The sequence below is a fragment of the Pan troglodytes genome, chromosome 4, assembly GCF_028858775.2.
Source record: "Pan troglodytes isolate AG18354 chromosome 4, NHGRI_mPanTro3-v2.0_pri, whole genome shotgun sequence".
NCBI lineage: Eukaryota > Metazoa > Chordata > Mammalia > Primates > Hominidae > Pan > Pan troglodytes.
The window spans coordinates 173,642,483-173,658,124 of NC_072402.2; positions in this window are offsets into that span (position 1 = coordinate 173,642,483).

Consider the following 15,642-nt stretch of genomic DNA (forward strand, 5'->3'; position numbering starts at 1 on the left):
CCACGGCATTCCCCTCAAGGCAACATGCCTGGTCTGGCCATGCGCGCTGCGTAGAGCTTGCTCCCGTATCAGCACCCAGAGCAGCCAGCCGGATCCCGCACTCACTCACCCACTCACGTACTCCCTCCCACAAGAGGGCTGAGCGTGGCAGGCCAAGTAGATGGGGCACCCCTGCCGTGAGTCCGGCAAAGGGGCGGAGAAAAATCCTGCATCGTCGGAACTTGCTGAGGCTGTTTAACCTTAGCAAAATAAACTTTCCACGTTGACTGAGATCTGTCTCAAATACTTTGGGTTCACAACTTAATACCACTTAACTGTACACTTAAAAATGGTTAAGATGGTAAAACTTATGTTGTGTGTATTTTATGACAATTTTAAAACTAAGAAAAAAAATACATACTAAATTGTTAACAGTGGTTACCACTGAAGAAAAAGACAAGGTGAGAAGGAAACACTTTCGGGTTTCACAATTCTAAATTGTTGGAACTGTTTTTATAATTAATAAACCTTGTATTAGGGAAACAATTTTAAACATAGAAAAATTTCATGTACAAAATTGTTCCCTACAGTATTAGTTAACAGTGATAAATTAGAAGCAACCTAAAAGTCCTCCTATTGCAAAGTAATGGTTATGTAAACCATAGCATGTCCACTTAATTAAATGTCATATAGCCATCAAAATCCTCAAAACAGTAAAGGGAGGTTCATATGACAGGATATATAAATGTTACTTTGCAGCTCGGTTTTTAAAAAGGATAGAAAACCAGCTAAATGGAAAGACACCAAAATGTAAAACATAATTGTGATTGGATAATGGCTGTTTATTTCCTTCTTCCTTTCTGTATTTTCCAATTTTAAAAATACAGACAGGTATTACTTTATTATAAACTGTATTTTAAAAAATGTTAGAAGATAGAAACAAATTGAACAAAACTGCAGAATACAAAATCAAAACACAAAAATCAGTTGGGTTTCTAAACACCAACAATGCACAATTTGAAAAGGAAATTAAGAAAACAATTCCATTTGCATAGCATCAAAAAGATGCAAACACTTAGGAATAAGGTAAACCAAGGAAGCAAAAGACACACTGAAAACTACAAAATGTATTTTAAAGAAATTAAAGAAGACACCAATAAACGGGAAGACATCCTGTGCTCATGGATTGGATAACTTAATATTGTTAAGGTGTCAATACCACCGAAAGTGATACACAAATTCAATGAAATCCCTGTCCCAACCTCAATGACTATTTTTATAGATTTTTTAAAAAATACTAAAATTCATAGGCAATCCCAAGGGACCCCAAATAGCCAAAACAATCTTGTAAAAATAACAACATGGGAGATCCCATATTTCCTGGTTTCAAAACTACTGTACAGTAACCAAAACAGTGTCATGCAAGCATAAAGACAGACATGTAGAACAATGAAATAGAATAGAGAGCCAAAAATAAACCATTGCTTATACAGTCTAATGATTTTTGACAAAAGTGTCAAGACCATTCAAAGGGGAATGGGCAGTCTTTTCAACAATGGTGTTGGAAAAACTGGATATCCACATGAAAAATAATGAAGTTGGACTCTTATCTTATACCATAAACAAAAATTAACTAAGAATAAATCAAAGACCTAAATATAAATCTTGGAAGAAACTTAAACTCTTAGAAGAAAACATAGGAGGAATACTTCATGACATTGGATTTGGCAATGATTTCTTATACATGACACCAACAACACAGGTAGCAAAAGAAAAAGATAGACTACATCAAATTTAAAACTTCTGGGTATCAAAGAACAAAATCAACAGAGTGAAATAGGAACACATAAAACAGAAGAAAATATTTGCAAATCATATATCTGATAAAGGATTAATAGCCAGAATATATATATAGAAATCCTACAACTCACCAATGACAAAAAAAAAAAAAAAATCAGATTTAAAAAATAGGCCAAGGCCAGGCGTGGTGGCTCACACCTGTAATCCCAGCACTTTAGGAGGCCAAGGGAGTGGATCACCTGAGGTCAGGAGTTCAAGACAAGCCTGGCCAACATGGGGAAACCCATCTCTAAATAAATAAACAAATAAACAATCAGCCAGGTGTGGTGGTGGGCACCTGTAATCCCAGCTACTCAGGAGGCCGAGGCAGGAGAATCACTTGAACCCAGGAGGCAGAGGTTGCAGTGAGCCAAGATGGCGCCATTTTACTCCAGCTGGGCAACAGAGCGGGACTCCATCTCAAAAAAAAAAAAAAAAAAAGGCCAGGCATGGTGGCTCACGCCTGTAATCCCGGCACTTTCGGAGGCTGAGGCGGGTGGATCACCTGAGATCAGGAGTTCAAGACCAGCCTGGCCAATATGGTAAAACCCCATCTCTACTAAAAATTAAAAAAAAAAAAAATTAGCCAGCCGTGGTGGCAGACGCCTGTAATTCCAGCTACTTGGGAGGCTGAGGCAGGAGAAATGCTTGAACCGAGGAGGCAGAGGTTGCAGTGAGCCAAGATCGTGCCATTGCACTCCAACTTGGGCAACAAGCAAAACTCCATCTCAAAATAAAAAAAATTAAAAAATAGAACTTGGACATTCCTCCAAAAAAGATATACAGATGCCCAGTAAACACATGAAAAGATGCTCAACATTACCAGTGATTATGAGAAAGCAAATCAAAACCATAATGAGATACCACCTTACACCCATTAGGATAGCTATCATCAAAAAAGAAAAACAAAAGAAAAAAGCAAATGTTGGCAAGGATGTGGAGAAATTGGAGCCCTTGTGCCCTGTTGGTGGGAATGTGAAATGGGGCATTTGCTATGGCAAACAGCATGGCAGTCTCTCAAAAAATTCAAAATAGAATTATCGTATGATCTACCAATTTCTTTCTTCTTCTTTTTGAGACAGTCTTGTTCTGTCGCCCAGGCTGGAATGCAGAGGCGCCATCTTGGCTCACTGCAGCCTCCGCCTCCCGGGCTCAAGCAATTCTCCTGCCTCAGCCTCCTGAGTAACTGAGATTACAGGCACCCACCACCACACTCAGCTAATTTTTGTATTTTTTAGTAGAGACGGGGTTTCATCATGTCGGCCAGGCTGGTCTCGAACTCCTGACCTCAAGTGATCCACCTGCCTCAGCCTCCCAAAGTGCTGGGATTACAGGCGTGAGCCACCATGCCCAGCCATTGATCTAGCAATTTCACTTAAGGAGATATACCCAAAAGAATTAAAAGCAGGGTCTCAAAAAGGTATTTGTACACCCAAGTCCATAGCCAAAAGGTGGAAGCAACCCAAGAGTTCAAGAGATGAACAGATAAACCAAATGTGGCATAGACCTACAATGGAATATTCTTCAGCCTTAAGAAAATTCTGACACATGCTACAACATGAACCTCAAGGCTGTCACACTAAGTGAACCTTGAGGACATTATGTTAAGTGAAATAAGGCAGTACCAAAAGGATGAATACTATATAGTTCTTCAAATTCATAGAGTCAGAAAGTAAAATGGTAGTTGCCAGGGTCTGCAGGTAAGGAGGAATAGATGAGTTATTGTTTAATGGGTACAAAGTTTTATTTTTTGCAAAATGAAAAGTTTGAGAGAGAATAGTGGCCATGGTTTCTCAACAGTGAGAATGTACTTAATGCCCCTAAACTGTACACATAATAAAACAGCTAAAATGGTAAATAAGGAAAAATCAACTGTTTTCCTCTTAATGCTTCATTTCTGTCAGCAGATATATAGGGGTGGGGGTTCCCCCCAACAATCAATTCTCCAACACGAACCAATTCTCTGATACCTACCATTCAATTTAATTCTGACACTAAAGAGTTAGCATAAACCCCAAGGGTTAAGGACACAGTCCCACAAGACTGCTCCACTTCAGATGCCAATCACAAGTCCCACATTGTCACCTGTACTTCTGACCAGCTGGCTATAAAATCTGGGCTTCCACAATCCCATCCTCTGGTTCAATAATTTGCTAAGACAGCTCATAGAATTCAGAAAAACACTTACCCACATTTACGGGCTTATCTTATAATAAACGATGTGATAAAGGACACGAATAAATAGCCATATGAAGAGAGACATAGGGCGAGGTCTGGAAGGGTCCCGAGAACAAGAGTCTGTCCCCATGGAGTTGAGGTGCACCACCCTCCCAGCATGTGGATACATTCACCAACCTGGAAGCTCTCTGAACTCTTTTAATTCAGGGATTTTTATAGAGGCTTCGGATACCGAACCCGGCTTACTCTTCCCCCTTGTTCAGTAAGCCAATCACTGAAATGACAAGTTTTGCCATAGAGAAAACACTTTATTTGCAGGGCAGCCCAGCTAGGGGATGGGAGAACAGCTCTGGAATCTACCTCCCTGAATACAGGGCTCGAGGACATTCATGGGATAAAGAAGTGGGGTGGTCTAAGGCATGGGGAAAGGCGACTGGAGGTGGGAAAAATGAGGAAATCGGTGGTCTGCACAAGCATAGCCAGGGTTCTTGGCAGTTTAGAGGACACATATTCAGAAAATGGCAGTGTTAGCATGAGCTGAGGGAGGAATTTTTGGCCCTTTGACATCTTGCACACTTGTGTAGGCCCAGCCGAAGGGTCAGTGGTCTCAACTGGTTCAAACTGGACAAGAGCTTCCCCCTAGCTCCTGAGAAACAACTTTAAGCAGCCATTACCATAGTGACATGTATATTAGAAACGTTATCCGTAAGGAGCTAGTGGGAGTTTACTAAGATATTGTTTGGCTATGTGATTTTTAGCTATATAGGTTTTCAGGTCAACCAGAAGTCAGCGATGAAAAGCAAGCAAGGCAGGTTACATTTGGTGGGCTTAATCAGGCTAGCCCTCTATCTCACTTCATCACATAGGCATGATCCATTATTAACAGTCTCCAGTCCCTCCCTGCTTCCCAGAGAATGGGCGGTGGGGATGAAAATTTCAAGCTTCTAATCATCCCCTAATCTTTCTGGTGACCAACCTCTGTATAGGAGCCCGAAAACAAAAGACACCCCTATCACCCAGGAATGTTCAAGGGATTAAGAGCTCTGTCAGAGACTGATGCCAAAGACCAACTATTACAACAAAAGATTCTCCTAGCACCTCTATTGCTCAGGAAATTACCAGGGTTTAAGGAGCTCTGTGCCAGGAACTGGGGACAAAGTCTAAAATATATATTTCTTATTATAAATCACAGTATCACAGGTGGTAAATTTTTGTTATGCATATTTTGCCACAAAATTTTTAAAACTTTCTTTAAAAAATACTTGCCGTGGGGACCTCTCTCCCTTTTTGCCAATCTTAAAGTATCTTTAACAGAGGCCACATTGGTCACTAAAGCTTTCTTGTAAAAGTGGATGTTTTGGGGAGAACCTGAAAGCCGTGGCTGAACTCTATGTCTGCTTTACGCAAGGCAAAAACAGAAGCCAGAGTTGAAAACAAAGCAGGATGAGAGTATAATTCCCCGGGAATTAACAAAAATTCCTGGAATAACTCCAGACTTTCAAAGCTATAGAATTAGTAGGATCAAAGCTCACAATTTTTAAGGGCTAAAGCTGAATCGAGCTCTGGTTATACAAATAAGTAGAGAATTGCACTAAAATATATATTACGTGCTGAAAGGTTGGAGTTAGAAAATAGCAAGGCTCAGAGAAGGGTGGAGGGGTGCAGATGGTCCATGATGGGTGGTGAGATCTGCTAGGCTGGAGGGTAAGAGAGGTGCTTTTAGGTGCAGGCTCTTTCTTCTTTGTGTCCCCTCCACGAACCTCAAAAGACCATAGTGACTGTTCCATAGCTATGTGATCCAAGTCAGGAACTCAGCTAATGAACATTCTCAGTGCCCAGGTGCCTGAGGCAGGTGTGTGGTTCAGATGATGGAGAAATCTCTCTTTCTTCTGAGAAACTCTAGTAGCCCATGAGTGAGTTCAAGCTTGACTTTATGGGACATTTTTCTACTTTCCAGCTCATTTGTCATGTGGGGATCCTCTGTGTTGGGAACCAATGCTTGGTATCACAAAAATCAACACTGAGACAAAGTATCTCTCAGCAAGGCTAGTTTACTTTCTGCAGAAAGGGTGCCGCTCGCTAGCAGTCTTGCCATGAGAGCACACACGAACAAAGGAGACAGGGTCATTTATAACCTGAAGTGTCCACCCTTCTGCTGTGTCCAGTTTCCACTGGCTGGAACAGGAACTCACATTCTGTACTCTACCCGAATGGCTAGCAACTTAGAACTTCTCAAAAGAGGCAAATGCAGAGGAGAACAAAGGAAGAGAGGAAGTAACTTATGGAATGCTGAGAGAGGCAAAAACACTTCCAAATAAGGAAAAGGAGTAGGCTGTGACCTAATGCTTGCTTGGACTGGTTCAGGCTTGCCAGGGAAAATATCTAGGCTAAAATGTAAGAGCTAAGAACAGAGTATATTGATTTCTTTATTACAGCTAACAGAATTTAAGAATATCAGCACAGGTCTTTGAGTAAATTTTGCTTCTAAGAGAGGTTACTATCTATTCTTAATTAGACTGGGAGGAAAGTCCCTTTGAAGAGGAAACTGTATTTATTTAATTTTCTACACTCTGTTTCTCCACTCCCTCCAGAAGAATCTGCTTCTATCAATATTGGGTAGGTGATCCCTAGACTTAGCCTCCAAAATGAACTGATTCTTGTTGCCTGTTCCTCTTCCCACTTTACTAAATCATTTACAGAGATGCCTCAAAGGGGAACGCACAAGGTACAGCAGAACATCACCCTTCTAGGGGAACAGGATAGAATGAGGAGGAGTCAGAATGGCAACTAGAGCTTTGTTTCAAAGCCCACAGTCAAATCCAGAGGCTGTATAGAGAGAGGACTCTGTCTCAAAATCTCTGGTCTCTGAGATTCTGGATTGGATAATTAAGAAAGTTCAGGCTACTTGCAGCAGAACAGAATCCCACAATACTTGCTTCTCAGTTACCTTCCCATATGGAGTCTTGGTCTTTGGGCCAAGCCTTTGTGTCAGGGTTAATCTGGAAAGCAATTCTCATCCTGCAAAACTCTCAGAGCAGATTCCAAAAACTCACTCTGACCTTGGAGACCAGAATCCTACCTGCTGGAGCAAATTGCATCTTGAGTTTTGAGAATCAGCACCCTTATTAAGCAGAGAATGACTGAAAGATCATTGAGGATCACATATCAAAGGCACTTTATTTGAAATTTTCAAAGAATCAACAGAAAATATTTTTATCTACTTTAAATGAATGACAGAAAAGAACACAGAGACCCGTGAATTCAATGAAAAAGACATATTATTCATGAATAATGAACGACTGCTGTAGCCCAGAGAAATGATGGTAAGAACTGATTCCCAGCCTTTCATTCTTGTCTTTTAGTGTCAACAGAGTAAAGAAAAGTGATGGCCTCACCTGACCCTACACTGTCTCATGACATCAATCTCTCACCAAATGTGACCCACCCCTTGGATCCCTGATTCATTCACCTGGCACCCTCCACTTTTAAAGTATTCTATCCTACCACTGCCAGACTCCACCTTAAGTCCCAATCTGGTGTGATTTCCACATGACTGAACACCATTCCAGAGAGCTCATCTCTAGCTGGCACCCCTGGTTGGCCTCCTCTGTTCTAACATTCCTAAGCATGGACCACTCATACCTGCACGTTTCACATGTCCCTGAAGGCTGGCATCTCGTACCTCCTCCACCAGGTTTTTGAGCAAGAGCTTCTTTCACTTCAACCCCCTCTGGGGAGACTCTGTAACCAGGCCTATGGGAACAAACAGCATCTTTGTCCTCACCATTTACATCCAAGTACATCTGAAGATATCAGTTATAAAGAGAGTGGATTTCTAAACTTTGGAAATTGGAAATTTCCTTAGTCCAATAATCCTTTAGGGGCACTATGGGTCATCCTGGCTGTATCCCCGTCTCTTCAGATTGCCCGCTAACCTAGATCAATGGGCCTACTAAAGCAGCTTTTGTTCTAATAACTGAGTTTTTGGTACATTTCTTATCTCCAAGCACCCACCTTGCAAACCAGTGGAAGTGACTAAGATGCTTCTCTCTCCTGAGTGTGAGACCTTGCCCCAGTTCCCTTTCTCATAATCCAAATCTTACAGGACTGGGATCTGTCTTGTCTCAGTCCTGATTTCTTTTCAAAACCCAGATTCTGTTTCTACTGGCCGGGCACGGTGGCTCACACCTGTAATCCCAGCACGTTGGGAGGCTGAGGCAGGTGGATCACCTGAGGTCAGGAGTTTGAGACCAGCCTGGCCAATACAATGAAACCCCATCTCTACTAAAAATACAAAAATTAGCCAGGCATGGTGGTTTGTTCCTGTAGTCCTGGTTACTTGGGAGGCTGAAGCAAGAGAATCGCATGAACCTGGGGAGGCAGAGGTTTCAGTGAGCCGACATCTCACCACTGCACGATCGCCAGCCTTGGGGACAGAGAGATACTCTGTCTCAAAAACAAAAACAAAACTGGATTCTGTTTCTAAATGACAACTCTTTTTGTCAGTATTATTACTGGGTTTTTTTGTTTGTTTGTTTTTTGTTTTTTTCACTAAACTGATTTTGCCACTACTGTGAGTTTTTGGACTTTCTAATGTCTTGTTTCTCCTGGCTGCTGGAGATTTGCCTATGGCTGAAAAGTTCTCCTATGAATGTTAATGTTATTTCATGTATCCAATGACCTGATCTTCTAGTATTGCTTCTGGCAACAGTTTGAAGAAAAAAATGACCAAAAGTCATTACCCAAACTTATTAATCTAGGGAGATGGAGGAAACCCAGCATAGAGCCAGGCTTTAGGGAAAATAAAGCCCTGGAATTTCCCCAAAAGAACATACACCACTTCCATCCACATCCCAGGTGCCCTCAGTATCCAGGCACAGGCCTCCATTCAAATGCAAGGTGGTCTGGGAAATGTAATCTCCCTCTGCTGGAAAAGGAAAATGGCACTGTATACTTACTCTACCACACTTACTTATCAGGTCATTCATTGAGAATAATGACGTTGCTTTACAGGTCAAAAAGAATAAGAAACTAGATAAGAAACTAGAAACAGAAGCAGTCATGTCTCAACTTCAGTACTGAACTTAGTCTCATCTTTTTTTGTTGTTGTTCCAAATATTATGAAAATCCCAGGTCGCAAAGAATAGCAGTACTTAAAAGGCTAGCAGTACTTAAAAGCTTGCTTTACAATTTCAGGATCCTCTTTAATCACACAGAGATAGGAGGAGAAACTTTAGTGTCAAGCATCTACCCAGCCTAGTTAGAGGTATAGGAAACTGTGCTAGCCATCTCCAAAATGTTAATATTTAGCATGCAACGTATCTGAAGATTCACACTGCATTAATTATGATGCTTACTTGAATGTTATTTCAAATATGAAATTCAAGTAAAATGTCTGCGGAGGCCTCTGCTTTGGAGATCAGCGCACCAAGTGACCTTTGAGCTTTACAGTCCATACCCCTAAGTGGAGGCCTGTTGTATGTCCCTGGGGAAGATGTTTCCCTAATTAGGCGTGAGTTAAAGATGGCTTATCTAATTCATAGGACTTTACCAGACCAAAAAAAAAAAAAAAAAAGATAGATTCTGTACTGAGCCAAAGACATATGTGACTAGGTTGACTGCCTACAATTTTAAAAGCTGCCGTTTCTATAGGTCAAACATAGCTGAGTATCTGTGATTTTTAGTATAATATAAGCTAATATATTAAAACCGATAACCCATAGCCCTTTCCTAGACATGTTTAGGAAGAAAACAGACTTGTTTTGTTTTAAAACATTTACAAATTGAGCTACTTCACCTGCAGACAAACAAACTTCTATTCTCTTTTTAAAAAAATAGTTCCTGGAAAAAAATAGGAGAAAATCTTTGTGACCTTGGGTTTGGCAAAGATTTTACACATATGATACCAAAAGCGTGATCCATAAAATTATGAAAATTTAACAAGCTGGAATTCATCAAAATTAATTAGTTCTGCTCATCAAAGCATATTGTTAAGAGAATGAATATGTAGACTGAATAAGTTCCAGGGTTCTATACCACTGTAGGATGACTATAGTTAATAATACATAGCTTTGAATAGCTAGAAGTATACTGAATGTTCCCAACACAAAGATATGATAAATGTTTAAGATGAGGGATATGCTAATTACCCTGATCTGATCATTATACATGATATGTATCGAAGCATCACTGTGTACTCTATGAATATATACAATTATTATTTGCCAAATATTATAACAAAAACGAGAATAAAAACATAATCCACAGACTGTTAGAAAATATTTGCAAACCACATATTTAACAGAGAAGATGTGGATAGAACATATAAAGAACTCTCAAAACTCAATAATAAAAGTGTTTAAAAAACCCACCGTAGATCAATATCCCTCATGAACAAAGATGTGAACATCCTTAAGAAAATACTAGCAGGGCCGGGCACAGTGGCTCATGCTTGAAATCCCAGCACTTTCGGAGGCCGAGGTGGGGGCGGATCACCTGAGGTCAGGAGTTCAAGACCAGTCTGGCCAAAATGGTGCAACCCCATCTCTACTAAAAATACAAAAAAAAAAAAAAAAAAAAAAAACCTTAGCCGGGCACGGTGGCGCATGCCTGTAATCCCAGCTACTCAGGAGGCTGAGGCAGGAGAATCACTTGAACCCAGGAGGCGGAGGTCGCAGTGAACCGAGATGGTGCCATTGCACTCCTAGGCCTGGGCAACAAGAGTGAAACTCCGTCTCAAAAAACAAAAAGAAAAGAAAAGAAAATACTAGCAAACTAAACCCAGCAATGTGTAAAAATGCAAGATCAAGTAGTTTATCCCTATAAGACTGGTTCAATATTTCAAAATTAATCAGTATAATCCACCATATAACAATCTAAAGAAAAAATATGATCATATCAAGTGATACAGAAAAATCATTTGACAAAATTCATCATCATATATGGTACAAACTTTTGGCAAACTATGAATAATTTATCCCCAACTGATAAAGGATACCTATCTAAAAAAAAAAAAAAAAAAAAAAAGCTGTAGCTAACACTTTTTTTTTTCGAGACAGCATCTCACTCTATCATCCAGGCTGGAGTGCAGTGGCATGATCATGGCTCACTGCAGCCTCAACTTCCTGGGCTCCAGTAATCCTCCCACCTTAGCCCCCTTGAGTAGCTGGGACCACAGGCGTGCACCACCATGCCTGGCCAATATTTTTGCATTTTTGATAGAGATGGGGTTTTGCCATGTTGCCCAGACTAGCATTCATTTTTATCTTTTTTTTTTTTTTTTTTTTTTGAGACAGAGTGTTGCTCTGTTGCCCAGGCTGGAGTGCAGTGGTGTGATCTCGGCATACTGCAACCTCCACCTCCCGGGTTCAAGTGATTCTTGTGGTTCAGCCTCCCAGGTAGCTGGGATTACAGGCAAGTGCCACCATACCCAGCTAATTTTTGTATTTTTTTTAATAGTAGAAATGGGGTTTCCCCATGTTGGCCAAGCTGGTCTCGAACTCCTGGCCTCAAGTGATCCACCTTCCTTGGCCTCCCAAAGTGCCAAAGTGCTAGGATTACAGGTGTGAGACACCACGCCAAGCCCAGATTAACATTCTTAAATGGTGAAAGACAAATGCTTTTCCCCTGAGACCAGGGAATAAGGTAAAGACATCTACTCCCACCACTACTGTAAAACAAATTCCAATCAAAATCCTGGCAGAGTATTTTGTAGCTACAGACCAACCAACTCTAAAATTTGTACAGAGAGGAAAAGAAACTAGGTAGCTAAAATAATTGACATAGAAAGGCAAAGGACCTAGAATACCTAAAAGAATTTTTGAAGAGAGAAACAAACATGTACGAATTATACTACCTGATTTTAAGGCTTACTATAAAGTTACAGTAATCAAGATACTGTGGTATTAGTAAAAGGACAGAAAAATAGATTAATGGAATAGAATATGAAGATCAGAAATAAGTTCATAAAAACATGGCTATTTTTTGACAAAAAGTAAAAAAGCAATTCAGTACATTGCTTTTAATAACTGCTATTGAAACAATTAAACAAAAATGATCTTCAGTATAAATTTCACATCTTATAAAAAATTTAACTCAAAATGGATCATAGATCTAAGTATAAAACAAAATTATAGAATTTCAGAAAAAAATGAGAAAATATTTATGACATACAATTTAGTCGTGACACCAAAGAACAATGCATAAGAAACTGAGCATCATTAAAAGTTTTTTCTCAGCCTGACACACAGCTGAGATTCCTTAAAAATTTATTTATTTATTTATTTATTTCTTTATTTAGTGAAAGTCTCACCCTGTCACCCAGGCTGGAGTGCAGTGGCACAATCCCGGCTCACTGCAACCTCTACCTCCTGGGCTCAAGTCCTGGCTCACTGCAACCTCCACTTCCTGGGCTCAAGTGATTCTCCTGCCTCAGCCTCCTGAGTAGCTGGGATTACAGGTGTGCACTACCATGTCCAGCTAATTTTTGTACTTTTAGTAGAGAAGGGATTTCACAATATTGGCCAGGCTGGTCTTGAACTCCTGACCGCAAATGATCCGCCCACCTAGGCCTCCCGAAGTGCTGGGATTACAGGAGGGAGCCGCTGCACCCAGCCTCATTAAAAATTTAAAAAGACATTGTTAAGTGAATGAAAAGACAAGATACAGACTAGGAGAAAATATATGGAAATTTTGTATCTGGCAAAGAACTTTTATGCAAAATATATCAAGAACTCTTGCAACTCAATAATTTTAAAATGGGTGCAATATTTGAATAGACATTTTACCAAAGAAGATATATAAATGGTTAGTAGGTACATGAAAAGATGCTCAACATCATTAGTTATTATGGAAATGCAAATTTAAAAAGACAATGAGATACCACTTCACACCCACAAGTATGGCTATAATCAAAAAGACAAACAATAACAAGTACTGGTGACTACGTGGAGAAATGGAAACCTCATATCTTGCTGGTGGGAATGGGAAATAGCAGTGAAATAGTATTGAGATGGGAATCTCACTTAGACCACTTAGATCCCACCATGGAGCCACCGAGCTCCCAAAAATGAGTCTCCCTTGATCTCACCCCATCCCATCTGCTGTCAGCTTCCCACCGGCCCAGAGATCTGCTACTGTAGGAAAATCAGAGGCATATGTCCAACTTAAAGCCTTCAGGCAAAACTAGGGGAAGACATTCCAAACTGTGCATCTTCAGCTCAGACCTCTTCCCCTCATTGTCATCTATGCAATGGCCTACTCAGCAATCCAGTCTCTTAACATTCCAAACTGAAATCTGAATTCACACACACACACACACACACACACACCTATTACCCCATCAGGTTGATGGCACCACCATCAACCTAGGTACTCAAGCCACAGTCCTGCAAACTGTCATTCTTCAGATGACTTTCCCTCAACCTTCCCATCCTCCAAAAATTCCAACAGCAAACTGATAATTCTCCCTCTAAAATATATCAGCAATCATCCACTCCTCTCCATCCCACAGCCTCCATCATCACCATCACCTCTGGCCAGCGTGACTGCAGTAGACTCCTTATTGGTCTCCCTGCTTCCATTCTTGCCTCCTTCAATCCTTCTCTCCAGACACAGCAGCCCCAATAAGTTTATTAAAACACACATAAGATCACATCACACCCCTTCTTAAAGCCTTTCATTAGCTTCCCATCTCATTTAGAATGAAATGAAAGCCCACACCTTGGTTTACTAGCCCAAACTTGACAGAGCTGCATACGGCCTCTCTGAACTCACCCCCTTCCACTCCTCCCACTCCACTCAAGCCACACTGGACTCCTTGCTGCCACTTGCACTCTCACGCTGTGGCATGCTGTGCTTTCCAAACACAGTCATGTCACCTCCCATCCCTTATGTTCTTATATATTTTTTCTTAACAGTCTTGCTCTGTTGCCCAGGCTGGAGTGCAGTGGCACAATCATGGCTCACTACAGCCTCACCCTCTCAGGCTCAAGTAGTCCTCCCACCTCAACCTCCCACATAGCTGGGACCACAGGTGTGCACCACCACACCTGGCTAATTTTTTTTTTTTGTAGAGATGGGGTCTCTCTATGTTGGCCAGGCTGGTCTCAAACTCCTGGACTCAAGTGATCCTCCCACCTCAGCCTCCCAAAGCTCTGGGATTACTACCATGCCCAGCTCTTATGCTCTTCTTAACAACGTGTCTTGGACATGTTTCCTATTGATGGGTGGGGGTCTCTGTTCCCACCCTATGAATCCTGAGAGACCTTGTGACTACAGTGGCAGTGATCGGAAAAGGTGATGCAGCTTCCACCCTGCTGCCTGGACACTCCTACTGTGGCCCAGAGCAGCTTGTGGATGATCCAGTGGCCTTGAGCAGTCACACTATGAAGAAGCCTTCACTACTCATGCAGACCAACCACACAGCGAGGCCCTGAGCTGACATGAAGAGGCAGACAGGCTCAGCCAGCTCCCAGCTGGCCTGCCCCTCCACTGTTCCAGGTGTAGCCACTGTCTGAATAAAAGCGTTAAGAGAAATCCACCCAGCCAAGCCCTTCCAAAATGCCTCACAGGGGAATCATAAGACCATACGTTGATTGTGGTTGTTATAAGCCCCTAAATTTCAGTATGATTTGCTACATAGCAATAGATAGCCAGACCATTTCCCATGAGTGTGCTTTCTTCAGGATGCAGACCCAGATCTTACATGGGTTTAATTTTAAAGAATATCCTCTTAACTAGGATCTGGTGGAGGGTGCCCCCGAGTACAGGCTTTGGAGTCAGAAAGGCCTCAGCTTAAATTAGTGGCTCTCAACTCTTTGAGAATCACAGACCCCTTTGAGAATCTGTCCAAAGTTTTAGGACTTTTACTCTGAGAAACAGACAAAAGTGCAAATATAAAACATTTCTCAGATCACCTCAAGGAGTGCATGGACACGCTTTGGTTCCTTTCTTGAGCTTCCTGGATGTGTGTCTTTGGATGAGTCGTCTCATCTCTCTGAGCTGTCCCCACTTCCCCCTCCCTATCTGTAGCAAGCTGGGAAACAGACTCAGGAGGGCTGGGTCCCAGGCTGGCCTCTCCCTCATCCCAGCCTGTGTGACTCTCAGACACTTATTTTCCTTGAGCCTTAGTTGCCTGCTACCCCTCGACCCCCCGGAAAATGGGTTTATCGCTCATTTAATGGAGTAACTCAAATGAGATAGGGAAAGTCCTTAGGAAACTCAAAAGCCCTTAGGGGAAAAAAAAGCCTGCTGCAAGTTGTTTTACTTTTTCCATTTCAGCTACAAAAAGCGTTCTGCAGATTCATGCCTAAGGAGCTCAAGAATAACGTGGGTCAAATCCCATTACACAAAATCCTATTACAGTGCTCCTTTCCCCTGTAGAAGGCTGCTCTCACCTGTGGATCAAAGCTTCCCAAGGAGTCCTGGCTGACTTGCCTTTGTCCCCAGCCACCCTAGCACAGAGCGTGGCACTGCAGGAGCTCTGCTGCCAAAAACTCCTTTCACCTGCAGTCAAGAACGACATGTGAAGAACTGCAGTTGAGAACTGCACTGTTTGGTCCACATGATTCTTTTTTTTCAATTAGATGCCAACATTTAAAAATTGGGACAATGGGGCCAGGCGCGGTGGCTCACGCCTGTAATCCC